Raw genomic sequence first — 15,472 nt, forward strand, 5'->3', positions numbered from 1 at the left:
GTAGTGTCTTTGGACTGTCCCATAGTGAGCTTTGAGGCTCCCTTTTTACCAGGAGAGCTGTTGTCTGCTCCGGTTAAAGCCTTCTCCCTTATGATTGGCACATTCAGAGGTGGCTTCTAGGATAAATTAACATGCAGGATGAAAGCATTAAGAAGCCTTCTTTGTTTGAGGATCAGCCTAATATCTTAACAAGGAATCACTGGTGAGTGGGGGAAGACTTGTCAAGAGATAAAGGCATCCCCAAGTCATCATCCAGTCCAGTCACGAGGAAAGTGGGGTCATCCATTATCTCCACAAGCCCATAGTTAACCCTATGGAGTGGGGTATGCTCTGGCTTTTAGGGAATGATTTCATCATCCCAGCCACATTGGTCAAGGTGATAGCCAAGTTATATAATCGTTGGGGAATCTATCCCATTTCCATTTGTTCAAATAATTAAATATATGCCCATGGGGTTCTGTTATTAGCCCCATAGAATAAGAAGCATGAAGACTATCTATACATCAGCTATTGTATAGGAATAGAAAAAAGCTATTTCTCTTAAGTTTACCTCAAGTTGTCTAGCTTAAGCAAACATTTAAGGACAATCGGATCTAGAATTTAACATCCACAAAGGTGGGTTATTTAAACATAACTTTTCTCTCTAAAATAACCCTCATTTCCAGAGGTAGCCAAATCAGGACTAATTTGTTTGCAAAACAAGTCCAGTTTTAACAAACTTGGCCTAATTATTTACATAAATTCAGCAAAAATAGTGATTGACCTTATAGATCTTTTAGAATCTGCTTTGCTGGAACTTTTACAAGGAATCTCCAGGGTGAACTTTTAGTAGCCTCTCCAGGCCAGAAGCCAAGCCAAGTACTTGTCATCAGGCATGCCTGTAATACCTGTAGATTTGGGCAGATCCCTCTCCAGGAGGTCCCCAAGGTATCCTGAGGTTCCTGCACCTGCCAGGAAGTGACATTCTTTACTCACCTGGTGAGGCTGCTGGGAACTCTGTAGGCAAGGTATCAGGCCATTTCCAGGGGGCTTTATGGCTCCAGGTTTCATAAAGTCAACCTTAGTTCCTGAAAGCTGTTTGGTCATATCTGAGTCTATGCATGTCTCTCAAATATGACATTCCAGTCAAAGCCTTGGTAAAATAACCAGTGTTTCCAATGGTGTCCTGTTACAAGGAGAGCAATACTTATTGAACTTATGCAAATGATTATGATTGCCATGGAAGAAAGAATACTTACTGAGACCTTTTTAATCTCAGAGGGTTCAGGTAGAGAGAAAAGTTAAATGCTTTTTTTTTTTTAATTTTTTAAGATTTTATTTATTTATTTGACTAGAGATAGGAGCAATAGAGAGAGGGAACACAAGCAGGGGGAGGTGGGAGAGAAGCAGGCTCATAGCGGAAGAAAGCCTGATGTGGGGCTCGCTGATCCCCAGATCGCCGGGATCACGCCCTGAGCCGAAGGCAGCGCTTAACCGCTGTACCCACCCAGGCTGCCCGCTTTAATTTGTGCTTTATTATTATTTCTGTATATCACTTTACAAGTTCTTAGAGAAAATTTCCTCAATCTGGAAGCAAGATAAACATTAGAGAACCAGTAATGTTTTTAAACAAGAGTCACACACGATGTCTTTTAGTTAATTTAGTCTATTTACTAATTCTTGTTTAGTTTGAATGCAACTTTAGTTAGTTTGGAAATTTTACCCATTTCAGTTTTAGGATTCTATAAAGAATTATTCAAACTCTGTATCTGTCCTAAAAGTCCTTTTATATGAATCTCTTTGAAGATGAAACTCATTTTAGAAGAGAGAATAAGAACAACACAAAATAACAAAACACAAGAATGGACATAGTTAGTAACTGATGAGTTTACAATATAGCTGGCAAGGAAGTCAGGTTACTTCTGTGACACACAACACTTCCATAGCCAGAAAAGAGTGATGATGACCTTATATTAAACCATTAAAACTTTAGGGATTGCGGGGCGCCTGGGTAGCACAGTCCTTAAGCGTCTGCCTTTGGCTCCAGGCGTGATCCCGGGCTCCTCTGCTGGGAGCCTGCTTCTTCCTCTCCCACTCTCCCTGCTTGTGTTCCCTCTCTCACTGGCTGTCTTTCTGTCACATAAATAAATAAAATCTTAAAAAAAAACACTTTAGGAATTGCATATTATCTCTAGAATAGTTACAGCATTTACCCAAATGTAACCTAAGGCTTATCATTTGTTTAACAGTGCTTCAGAGTAACTCAGCATACCAAGCAATGGCACGTTTTTTTTTTAGAAATCTTAGTCTCCAGTGAAAACTAAGTAGTAACCAACTGTGAACTGTTACACCAGAATTCTTTAGATGGCAAATTTATGAATCAATTAAGCACAAAACATGTTTACCAACAGATTTAAATATCCCTAGTTTCTTCGCAGTAAGAAGTCAAAAGCACAAACCTACATCCAGTAATCAATGCTTCAGCACTGTATCCTATTTTAAAAGGACCTAGATGTCCAACAAATTCAATCCCATTTACCATCCAAGCAATGAAGATTCAGGTTACCGAAGACTTTGAAAGCTATTTTAACAATTACCCATGAAAACATTGAGAGGGACAATTAACCATCATTTTAGTCATATTTTTACTAACAACTCACAACAGACGTAATACAGGTTTGTTTGACCTTCAGTAAACCTCGATAGAATAAAAGTTTTACATTTAGTGCCGATAACTTTAAGGACAGGTCTATCTTAATTAAACCAACAAACTTCTCTTAGTTTAAATACTGAATTATGTTCCACCTGGGCCCACCCCATTTTCAGTTTTTACCTGAGACACTGGTGGGGAAATCTGGAGTGGGTGACGTTAGGTCCAGGGGGTGCTCTTCTTCGCTCCTTGATGGGGAGGGTGAGGAGGAGCAGCCATGGTGCCGGAGGCACTGAGGATGGTACAGAAGCCAGTTGTGCAGGTCGCACCCCAGGTGGTGCAGAAAGGAGGAGACAGTAGGGGCAGAGTGCTGCCCGAAGGCAGAGAAAGGGTTCCCGGTTTTCGAGCTCACCAGCTCCAACAGGAGCAGAGGCCATGTTTTCCCGCCAACAAGGGGGAATAGGGAGTCCATGTCGGGCCAGAGAAGACAGGGAATTTCCCCGAAACAAAGGGAGTTTCGGCAGCTGCTTGGGAATATTCCTTAAAGTCCCTGTCCTGAGGTAGACTAACCACAGATGGCTCCAGTTATAGCCATTAACCCAGGAAATGAGTGAGGGAGATGCCCCCACATCCGTTAGAAGGAACAGTGAGCGAGAAGAGAGTCAAGTCCCCTTTGTTTGGGATGGCCTGTGTTTCCTCCAGCAACCTGGGTTTCCTCGGAGGAGGTCTATTTAGATAATTATCATCCAATATGTCAGGAGAGTTTACTAGCTGACGCATTCAGGCACATTCTGCAAGAGGCCCTTATGTCGGGGTCCTGGTGTAGAGCAGTGAAGGCCTAGGTACGAGCAATGAAGGTACCCTAGGTCCATCTGCTCAGTTCCTTACAGAAGAGATCTAACCGATAGATCCCACTAAGGCCGAGCAGTGTTACAGGAGCTCAGTACTTTCCTAAATTTTGCAATCCAAATTGTTTCCAGTGGGTTAGAAGGCACCCCAAGGGAGAGTCCTTGGGAACCGAAGAAGCAGCCTACTGAGGCTACGCTCAGAAAAGTGAAGAAGATCCATTACTAAATCCCCCATGACTCCCGGATGGCGTCCCACTCAGGATATGTCAGAGGTTCCCGTGTGTCAAAAGTGACCGGAGGCGTCCCTCAAACAACTCATCGCTATTGATCACAATCCTGCCTTCCTGTGAAGGCATTCCTGCCTTAAAATGCCCGTAGGAGGGATGCTGGCGTCCCTACCCTGCCCCATCGCATCCTAGGCTGCCAGTAGATGCCTGGTGAATGGACTGAAATACCATGTCTTGAAGGTCGTGCCATGAAGGTCACGCCTTATTTTGCCTTGAAAGTATTTTACCTTGCCTTGAAGAACCAGCTGTTTTTAACCCATGGAGAACACTAGAAAAGTTTAACAAGAGGAAATTACCAAATTTTGTAGCCTAAGTAATTAGTAGAGGACATTGACAGAAAACAGTAAAAATAGAAATCCATCATGTTCTAAGCAACATTCCAACACAAGTGGTCCTTACAGCCAACTTCCCCGGGAAACGGTCCCAGGTTGCGTTTTAGTTCAATTGGGTACTGGTTTCAGCCGGCTCCGTGTGGAGGTCCCGCAGCCAGAAGCGGCTAGACCAGCAATGTGGAGGGGATCGCATTAGATCCATCAGGAGGAAACCTCACACGGGACTCTTAAGATTGGCAGCCGTGCTAGTCACTTAGGTGGCTGGCCCGTGCCCAAGACTGACAACTTTGTATAAGGACAGCAGTAAAGAGGGGGCATTAAGTTTCTGGGTCTTACTACCATCCCGGCCAGGGTACTAACTTCCAGCCAAAAGGCAGGCCTTTTCCTCCCCATAGAGTAGCCGTGGGCTAGAGGATTATAGCCTGAGCAGTCAGCATGAAAGTGTTCCAATAAGACCTTACTCCTTGAAGAGCCCCAGAAAGGAGAGTGAAGGAAGAGAAGGGAAAGTACTCACGAATTTTGCACCGAAGCTCAATGCCCCACGTTCGGGCGCCATTATGATGAGGTTGGGGACTATACGTGAGGTTCAGTGGGGTGGGGTCCGGAACCCACGATCAAGAAAGAATTCTTGAGGCATCTTTGGTGCAAAATGGTGGTTTATTAAAGCACGGGGACAGGACCCGTGGGCAGAAAAAGCTGCTGCCCCGGGCTTGTGAGGAGTGGCCCATTATATACCTTCAAGTTGGGAGGGGGTTAGGGATAGCGTAAGTCTCTAAGGAATTCTGGAAGCAAGGTTTCCAGGACCTTGAGGGGGCTAGCTGTTGTTGGGAAAAGGTCATTCATTACTGTCTAATAAAACCTGAGTCATGAGACCCTTCAGATGTATATCGGTGGGCCATATGCTTGGGGGATGATTGCCAATATGTCTCTTGGGGGGTTAGAGATAAAGGAAGTTTCCAAAGGAATTTTTATATGTTAAAGTAGACTTACAGGATCTTGGTGGAGGGGAGGGGTCAGGCTAGGACTGCCTTTTGCCCTTAGCAAAGTATTAACATTGAGTTCCTAGACGAATGTCACCATGCCTGTTTCAAGGATTTGTCAATGGGCTGTAGGTAGTAAGGACGGTTTCTTTGTCCTTTAGGGCAGCCAGGAGTGCCTGAGGAATGTTGCATACATCCCGTGGGTGGGGGGGTTGCAGGGTGTCAGCTTCTGCTTTGTCTTCAGCTTGCCTTCCGTTCCCTCATCAAAGTGAGGGTGAGACAGGTGCGTGGCTGTGCGCGTGTGATGTGCATTTGGTTGCAGGTCTTTTACCTGTGCGGCGATTGTTGTGGCTCTGTTGTGTCATCGTCCCGTGGCTCTGGGTTTCCTGCTGCTTCCTTCGTCTTCTCTCCTCACAGTTACTTGTGGCTGCCACAGAGGAATGGCCGTTAAGAATGAAGTTGGAGGTTGGGAGCGTCTTGGAAATTCTTTACTTGGCAGCTCTGAGGGGCAGCCACGTGTCTCAGAACCACGGTGTTCCCAGGGATCTGACCGCAGGAATTTGCTGTAAAGCTTACACAGATTACACGCTGTCCCACTTCCATCTGTTTGGGTGTGTGTGTTAGCAGGGCGGGCGTGGACCTAGAGAATGTTGTGCAACGAAGTCATTCAGTGCTCCAAGAAAAACCTAGTGGCCTATGACTCCCTACCTGGTCCTGCCATTCCCCCAAAGAAGGACCCTGATGAGGAGAAAAGAGTTGTTACATCCAGAAAAAATCAGTGTTTGGTCTAGTTTTTCTTTCATTAAGTTATTGGTTTTAGGGCATGTTTTCCTTTGTCTGAAATGCTTTCTTCCTCATGGATGTTGGGTACTATTGACATAAACCTCGTTAACATTCTCATATTCATTGGGTTATCATTTACATCCTCCTGTGTATTCTGTTATCGTAAACAGAACCCAAAAAGATTCAGATTTTTTGGTCTAGAATCAAGGACAATTTTCCTGTTTTTGATGATGTGAAAAATTAACGTTCAGGGTTATGGAAATGCTTATTGATTAACCCAGATGGTTGAATATTATGCAGTCAATTAGATTATGTTTATACAGGGGTGCCTGTGTGTCTCAGTCAGGTAAGCGTCGCACTCTTGGTTTTGGCTGAGGTCATCATCTGGGGGTGATAAAGTGAAGCCTCTAGTACCGCTCCCCACTCAGCACAGGGTCTGCTTGGGATTCTCTTCCTCTCCCTCTGTCCCTGCCCCATTCATGTGCATGCTCTCTCTCTCTAAAATATTTAGAGATTTTTTTTATGTTTATACAGAGTTAGGACAGAAGGACAATGTACGCTCTATAATATTAGGCAATATTTGTATTTATCAACAGTAATACCCTGGAAAAGTTTCAATTATATATGAATCTCACTTAAGAAGGTATTATTGTGAGCAGTTTTGCAAGGAGTGCATCATAAAGTAATATTTTAATTGTTTATTGAGGAAGGGTAGTGGTGTAGCTACATTTATCAAGCATCTATTGTGGTCCAAACACTCTTCTACCTTCATTACATTCTAGGATCAGTCTGCAAGTGCCACTTACCATATTGTGTTCATTTTCAGTAGGATCTTGGTAATGAAAGTGTTGGGGAGATGTAACCAAAGGATATCCAAGGACTGTAGGTGTAATTTGTTTCCCTTGTAATACTTCCCCATGTCACGCATAGAGTTCAGGTTTCATAAATACAAGAATGAACAACCTGTTCTTGTTTTTTCTCTATGATTTTTTAAAGATTTTATTTACTTATTGAGAGAGCGAAAGGGAGAGAGAGCGAGCTAGGTGGGGGAGGGGCAGAGGGCAAGGAAGATAGAGAATCTCAGGCAGATTCTGCATTGAGGGCAGATCACGACCTGAGCTGAAATCAAGAGTCGGTTGCTCAACTGACTGAGCCACCCTCTGTGATATTTTAACATTTGTCATATGTTGAAATGTCTTTGAAATATTTTGAAATACCTTATATTCTGGTGATGGCATAATGAAGGCTTGTTGTAAAACATGCAGTTCCTAAGGAACTTCTGATAAAGAAATATAAAATAATCTTATTCCCAACCCAGAGATAACCAATTAATATTTTTCCATTTAGTGTATATATATATATATATGTATATATATACATATATTATTTTGATTTGAAGAGTATGATCACATTGATTAAGTGTAAGAGTCAAGCCATAAAGAAGTAAGAATCTGAGTTTGCAAAAAGAGACCATGAGTTTTATTATATGTGCATGTGAGTGGAAGAGAGAAGTGACAATTTCTGGTTTGAAAAACTTTCCAGATATTTACATCTTTTAAATAATAGAAATAACCATTAGTCACCAGGGCAGCAAGTGTCAAAAAGACAGTCTTTCAGAGTTAGATTTTTCTTTAAAGATTTTTTTTTTTATTTTTAAGAAATCTCTACACCCAACATGGGGTTCAAACTCACAACCCTGAAATCAAGAGTCACATGCTTGGGATGCCTGGGTGGCTCAGTCGGTTAAGCATCAGACTCTTGATTTCAGCTCAGGTCATGATCTCAGGGTTGTGAGATTGAGCCCTGTGTAGGGCTCCATGCTGAGTGTGAAGTCTGCTTGGGATTCTCTCTCCCTTTCCCTTTGCCCCTCCCCCTGTTTCTGCTTTCTCTTCTCTCTCCTCTCTCTCTAAAAAAAAAAAAAAAAAGTCGAATGCTCTACCAATTGAGCCACCCAGGTGCCCCAACGTTTTAACCATTTTTAAGCATACAGTTAAGTAGCCACCATCACCACCATTCATCTTCAGAACTCCTTCATCTTCCCTGACTGAAGCTCTCTCCATTAAACACTTCCCATCCTCCCCTCCCCCCAGTCCCTGGCATCCACTTTCTGTCTCTATGAATTTGATTATTCTAAGAATCTCATATAAGAGGAATCATACAATATTTGTCCTTTTGTGACTAGCTTATTTCAGCTAGCCTAATGTCTTCAAGATTCATCCACATTGTAACTTGTATCAAAGTAACCCTCATTTTTATGGCTGCATAATATTCCCTTGCATGCATCTACCACATTTTCTTTATCGGTTTATGGACATTTGGGTTTCTTCCACTTTTTGGCTGTTATAAATACATTTGTGTACAAGTTGTTTTGGGTTTTTTGTTTTTTTGTTTTTGTTTTTTTGGGTGAATGTGTATTTTCTATTCTTGGGTATGTACCTAAGGGTAGAATTGCTGGATCACCTGGTAACTCCTACATTACCTGTTTTATTCTCATGATGTTGATGTAAGTGAAACTAATTAAGAACAATTCAGCAGCTTTCTGGAGGATGTGACCCACAGGGTGGGAAATAGCTCTGTGAGGAAAACTTGCAAAGGGATGTGGCAGTAAGAGCAGCGTCAATATATGTAAGACTATTCTCAGAGACTTTACCCATCTTTTTAGGAACTAATCCAGCAGTGGACGTACATAAAAATCAGAGAATGTTGTATTACCAGTAGCTGAAGAAAACAAGAACCATTTAGCAAAACAATCCAAATTTAACGTACTTCTCCACGACCAAGTAAATACTGTTTAAAAGAATGAACTGTGCACATTTTAGAAAACAACTTCCACTTAAAATATGACAAATGTTCATATGCATTTTAAGACATGGCCATTGAATCAATAACTTCATATACTTAAACAAATTCTCATCAAGATCAAAAGAAAAATATGTGCTATATACACAGAGGAATATTATTTAGCCATTAAAAAGAATATTTTGCTATTTGCAACAACATGGGTGGATGTTAACCTAAATGAAATAAATCAGACAGAAAAAGACAAGTAGCAATACTGTATGATCACACTTATATGATGAATTTAGTCCTCCACCCCCTCAAAAAAAAAAAAAAAAAAACTGAACTCAGATACAGAGAAAAGATTGGTGGTTGCCAGAGGTGGTGGGTGAGCGGGCGGGCGGGTGAAATGCATGAAGTACATGCAAAAAATATAAACTTTCAGTTATAAATGAGTCATTGGTATGTAATGTCCAGCATGGTGCTATAGTCAATAATACTGTATTGTAATAATAATAATACTGTATTGTATATTTGAAAGTTGCCAAGAAAGGAGATTTTCAGAGTTCTCATCACAAGAAAAACATATGATGATGAATATTAACCCAACTTAACTGTGGTGATCATTTTGCAATAAATACAAATGTGGAATCATGCTATATACCTGAAACTAGTATTATATGACAATTATATCTCAAAAAAATATGTAAGTTTTAGGTTCAAGTCTAATGCAACAGTATACTCTCAAAAAACTTGTTATTGAGGCATGACCTTGAGGTTGCTTTAGGTATTTTCCGTCAGCTTTGTTTTCTAAGTATCTAGTTACTTGATCCCTGGTGAAATTTTGAGAGTTTATGACTCAAATTGCATAACAATATTCTGGAACACACACACACACACGTGTACACACACATACACTTTGGCTAAAGATTAGCCATGTGAGCTTCACCTTTCTTTTTTTATTCATCAGTACTATGAAATGCCTATGTCAAAGGAAATCTTTTCTTCAAATGTCTACGTCATTGAAACAGCAAAGAAACCTGTCTCTTGTATGTAGGCAATTATTATTACTTTCCAAGAAAAAAAATCAAGAGGAAAAGGCACTGTTGATGTATGAGTGTATAGCTTTCTGAACTTTTTCTGTCTACTGGAGCCTGATCTGTCAGCCTCTCAATATTGAGATATGCATATATTTTACAAATAGTATAGTGAAAATATGGTTTCATAATCTGACTTTTCTGACAGTATTTCTGGAATATTTTCCACATCTTCATTATTTTCCCTTCACATTTTGTATGTAATGTATTTCATAATGTATTTCAGCAGTCGGTTTTTCTGGAATCAGAATGTTGAGCCCTGCCTATGGCGTTTCTAACCTGTACACTCTTCCTTTTCTTTTCTTTAATTTTTTTTTTAAAGATTTATCTATTTATTTGAGAGAGAAAGGAGGAGGAGGAGCAGGGAGAGAGGGAGACAAGCAAGACTCCCCGCTGAGCAGGGGGCTGGACGTGGGGCCTGATCCCAGGACCCCGAGATCATGACCTGAGCCTAAATCAAGAGCCTGACGCCCAACTGACTGAGCCACATAGGTGCCCCTAACCTGTACGCCTTTTCCAACCTGTTCATCCTCACTGATCCCAAAAGTCAGGAAGTAAGGTGTGGTTTGGATGGTGTAGGTCCTTTTCAGTCCTGAAGGCTGTGAATGAAGAGAGGAGGATGTGTTCAGGGCAGGACTGAGCAGCCCAGTCTCAGGTGCAGAGCAACTTCCCAGAAATTGGAGGACTGCCCAGAAAGCTGTCTGCTGAAGTATCTGCATTTCCTGGAGATTAGGGGAAGAAGTTTCAGTTTATCTAAAATCCTTCTAATCTTTTGCAGTTGTGTGTGTTTGTATGGTAGGGGTATTAAGTAAAATGGAGTGGAGAAGCAAAACATTTAATTTCTTATACAGTAACACTAAAGCATGCTTGCTCTCACAGGGTCTCTTTTTCCTTCCCAGTTCTAGATTCTCTGTTTTTCTCCAGTAGAGGAGCCCCAAGGAGGACTGATCAGTTTTTGCAGATAATCAAACCATGACATATGTAAGTTGGTGTTCCCTTCTTGTTGAAATAAATGTTTTCATTATATTTCATTCATTCTTGTGATATAAATGTATTCATTAATTATCCTGGAAACTTCCTACCAGAAAACACCCCAATCAATTATTGGTTCCCTATACCAGTGAATAATCATTGCAGAAACCTCATGTTCTCCTTCTGTGACCCAGTCTCTTCCAACCTGTGTTTATGTGTATATACTGGCCAGAATATTCATTATCTGTTATGTGCCCAACTTATTTTAAGAGCAGTGATGGAAGAATGAAAAAATAAAGTCCTGTAAAGAAATGATTTGAGCTTCCCATGTCAGGATTGTAGCTGATGAATTAGAGATGAGATTCCCATTTGGCCAAACATGGAAAGATTCTGACTTTCTCATAGACATGAGTTTTCTAGGGACAGGTGACAAAGCCTGGTAATAAATGGTCTCTGTCTTAGTGTAGATTGAGATTAATGCTTTGTGAGGCTTTTAAAATTGAATGGACATGTGATTTAGAACTTGCAAATATATGGATCATAGTTTTTGGCAAAGAATTTCTGTTTTTTGATATACTGGTTTTTTAATTTTTTAAAGATTTTATTTATTTATTTGAGAGGGAGAGCTCAAGCAGGGATGGGGGAGGGGTGGAGGGAGAGGGAGAGAGAGAGAGAAGCAGACTCCCTGCTGAGCAGGGAGACTGACATGGGGCTCAATCCCAGGACCCTGAGATCATGACCTGAAGGCAGATGCTTAACTGACTGAGCCACCCAGGTGCCCCTGGAATTTCTAAATGATAAATATCATAACTCTTTTTTTGCTGACTAGATGTGCTGAAATTGAATAACTTTTATATAATTCTGGATTATCTTATGTTAGTATCCTCTAACTCAGAAACCAGAAAAGTTTTCAGTGAGGGATTGTTGATGGCCATAACAGAGAATAAACTTATAATTAATGAGTTAACAGAGATGAAGAATTGTGAAAGGACCCTAGAATAGTTGTCCAGCCTAACACATACAAACCTAATTACCTAAAGATGACTAATTATAACTCTTAAGTTAGAGTGCTATGTGACCCTTCAAAATATTTGTCAAAAGAAGAAAACTGTGATAGGATTTTTTTTTTTTTTTAATTTGACAGAGAGAGGGGCAGCGAGAGAGGGAACACAAGCAGGCAGAGTGGGAGAGGGAGAAGCAGGCTTCCCACTGAGCAGGGAGCCGGATGCGGGGCTTGATCCCAGAATGCTGGGATCATGACCCGAGCCGAAGGCAGACACTAAACAACTGAGCCACCCAGGCACCCCACGTGTGATAGGATTTAACGTAAAGAACATGAGGACTGAAGACATTCCTTAGTTTTCTCAAACTATTGTTTCTCTATCCCTTGTGACAATGTCTTTATTTCAGTTGGAGTGTTTAGTCCATTTACATTTACAATAATTTACAATTTACAATCAGCAATTTACTGTATATTAGTTTCAGGTATACAGTATAAGGATTTGATATTTGTAACATTGTGAAATGATCGCTACAGTAAGTCTGGTTAACATCTACCACCACACATAGGTACAAGTGGATTCATTGTGAAATGTGTATATATCCATGAAACCATCACCTCCAAAAGCCTTGGTAATCCTTCCCTCCCAACCCTTCCTGTCCCCTCCCACTCTGCCTCCAAGCAATTACTCATCTGCTGTCTGTTAACGTAAATTAGTTTACACTTTCTAGATTTGTATACAAATAGAATCAAACAGTATGAACTCTGTCTTGTTTCTTCCATTCAGTAGAATTATTTTGAGATTCATCCATGTTGTTGTATCAGTTCAATCCAGAATATAGTTGAATGGTATTCCATTACATGGATATATCATAATGTATTCATCCTTTCTCCTGTTGACATTTTGGTTGTTCCAGTTTTGTGTTATTATAATTAAACTCCACATATAAATTATTTGGAATTGTTTCCTAAGGAAGATTTGTCCTTTCTGCCTCTGTTACTTGTTTATTCAGTCATGTTTTTTACATGTAAATATGGACTCACAGATATACATTTTATTCTGTGGGTTACAGTCTAGTACTGCCATTATTTTCTCGCTCAAATTATTCCAGATTTGGTCACTGGGAACTCTTTCAGATTGGTTCCTGTGTCTTCAATATGCCACTATTCTTTTGTGAGCACTTCCTTTCTGACACTGTAACATTCCAGGTTCATTTTGTATTTTTCTCTGCTTCGGTCCTAGAATCAGTCATTTCTCCATGAGCCTTGGTTCTTTTTATTGGAGAATAGTATTTAGAAAACAAAATCTGGGTGCTAGATGTGCTCATTGATACTGAGGCATCACTGCTTTCTAGGTCCTCTCAACAGACAAAGCTGGGAAATGTATGTATGGATACTAGTCTGTGTAGACATGTCTATATTTCTGTATCTATCTATCTACCTGTAACACGAGTTCATACTGATAACTCCAATCCAGCACCAAAAAGGTGCATCCTAACCTATTTTTTTTAAAGATTTTATTTAATTTATTTGACAGACAGAGAGACAGCCAGTGAGAGGGGTAACACAATCAGGGGGAGTGGAAGAGGAAGAAGCAGGCTCCCAGCGAGGAGCCTGGTGTGGGGCTCGATCCCAGAACGCCAGGATCACACCCTGAGCCGAAGGCAGACGCTTAACAACTGAGCCACCCAGGCACCCCAACATCCTAGCCTCCTATGGACAGTGAAAATCAAAGTTCCTTTATGCTCTATTTGAACAACACATATAAAGTAGTTTCAGAACTGCAAATGCGTATCCCTCTAAGAGCCAAATTTACTAACTAGAGTTCTGCTTATTTGCAGTTTTTTCCCCCTTAGGTTTATAGTACCTTTCTGAGTATTTTCACCTCTTAGGAGCATAGATTTGTCAGTTAAAATCAATTACCAGAAAATGGGGTCATCAGCAGCATAGCATTTTTTTAAAAGGTGTTATTCATTTGTTAGAGAGAGAGCACGAGCTGGGGGAGCTGCAGGCAGAGGCAGAGGGAAAGGGAGAAGCAGGCTCCCTGCTCAGCAGGGAGCCCAGTGGGGGGGTAAATCCCAGGACCCTGGGATCATGACCTGAGCCGAAGGCAGGCACTTAACCAACTGAGCAACCCAGGTACCCCTAACATAGCATTTTAAGATCTGTTTTTTTAGGGGTGCCTGGGTGGCTCAGTTCGTTGGCATCGGACTCTTAGTTTTGGCTGTCTTGATCTCAGGGTCATGAGATCGAGCCCTGTGTCAGGCTCTGTGCTCAGCTTGGAGTCTGCTTGAGGTTTTCTCTTTTTCTCTGTCTTCCCCTCCCACTTGTGCTCTCTCTTTCTCAAATAAATAAATCTTTGAATAAAAATAAAATCATTTTTTAAAAAATGAGATTAAATGTCATTTCAGAGAATATAGAAAAGATCTGATGTCTGGGTTACTCCAAGTATCTTATATGAACAACATTTCCAATGATAGATTTATGTTAACAGAAAGATGGAATTGGTAGTAAAAGTTATGAATAATCAGATAAATCTTCACCTTATTCCAAAAGACAATATTTTTTAATTTTAATTTTAATTTTTTAAAAGATTTTATTTATTTATTTGATAGAGAGAGAGACAGTGAGAGAAGGAACACAAGCAGAGGGAGAGTGGGAGAGGGAGAAGCAGGCTTCCCATTGAGCAGGGAGCCCGATGCAGGGCTCGATCCCAGGACGCTGGGATCATGACCTGAGCCGAAGGCAGACGCCTAATGACTGAGCCACCCAGGTGCCCCCAAAAAACAATATTTAGACACTCACTAAATTCTTAATTTGGCACCTGATCAGATCAGATCAGATTCTCTGAGCTCCTTTAGGATGCTGAAATGATTTTTCTGAAACTGCCTGGGGCGGAGGATGGGCATATTTTCTCCTACAGTGTTTGAGAATCTTTTCTGTTGATATTGGTTATTGAGGAGAATTGCATGCTTAAAGCTAGGCTTTGACATTTTTTTAGTTAGCAGTATAAGAATGCAGGCCAAAGGAACTTAAATTTTATTGTAAGAAAAAATGGAATTAGCAGATTTGTGTTTCTTCTAAAACAGTAAATTAAGGAACTTGGAGGTTTCTCCACTTTATCTTTTTTTAAAGATTTTATTTGTTTGAGAGAGCGAGAGAGCACAAGATGGGGGAGGGTTAGAGGGAGAAGCAGACTCCTTACTCAGTGGGGAGCCTGATCCTGGGACTCCCGGGATCATGACCTGAGCCAAAGGCAGGCAGATGCTTAACTGGCTGAGCCAACCAGGTGCCCCAAAATTTCTCCACTTTAATAATAATAATAACTAACTTAAATTAAGCAATTATTTTATTAAGTACTTTATGTAGATTACTTAATCTTCAGACTATTTTATATGCTATATGATATTCTTTCCCAATTTACCAATGAGACTTCAAGGGACTGGCATGTTAGTAAATATCAGAGTTTAAATCTGAAATTCACGTCCTAAAAGTCTGACAACATTCTATATTCTTTACAGCAAGAGACCAGCTCTCAAATATTGATTATTTTTAAAAGCTACCTGCCTGGGACGCCTGGGTGGCTCAGTCGTTAAGCACCTGCCTTCGGCTCAGGTCATGATCCCAGGGTGCTGGGATCAAGACTCAAGTTGGGCTTCCTGCTCAGCGGGAAGCCTGTTTCTCCCTCTCCCACTCCCCCTGCTTGTGTTCCCTCTCTCGCTGGCTGTCTCTATCTCTGTCAAATAAATAAATAAATAAAATCTTT

General features: G+C 40.9%; 1 protein-coding gene across 1 annotated transcript in view; it reads left to right on the forward strand.

The window, feature by feature from the left end:
• Positions 1-15,472, forward strand: part of LOC103661005 (zinc finger protein 573) — a 64,719-nt gene that overhangs the window by 3,357 nt on the left and 45,890 nt on the right. The window contains exon 2 of the mRNA XM_040633907.1: positions 10,634-10,715. The gene's annotated coding sequence lies outside the window, so the exon portion shown is untranslated. The remainder of the gene's footprint in view (positions 1-10,633; positions 10,716-15,472) is intronic.

The sequence above is a fragment of the Ursus maritimus genome, unplaced genomic scaffold (genome assembly GCF_017311325.1).
Source record: "Ursus maritimus isolate PB19 unplaced genomic scaffold, ASM1731132v1 scaffold_19, whole genome shotgun sequence".
Taxonomy (NCBI): Eukaryota; Metazoa; Chordata; class Mammalia; order Carnivora; family Ursidae; genus Ursus; species Ursus maritimus.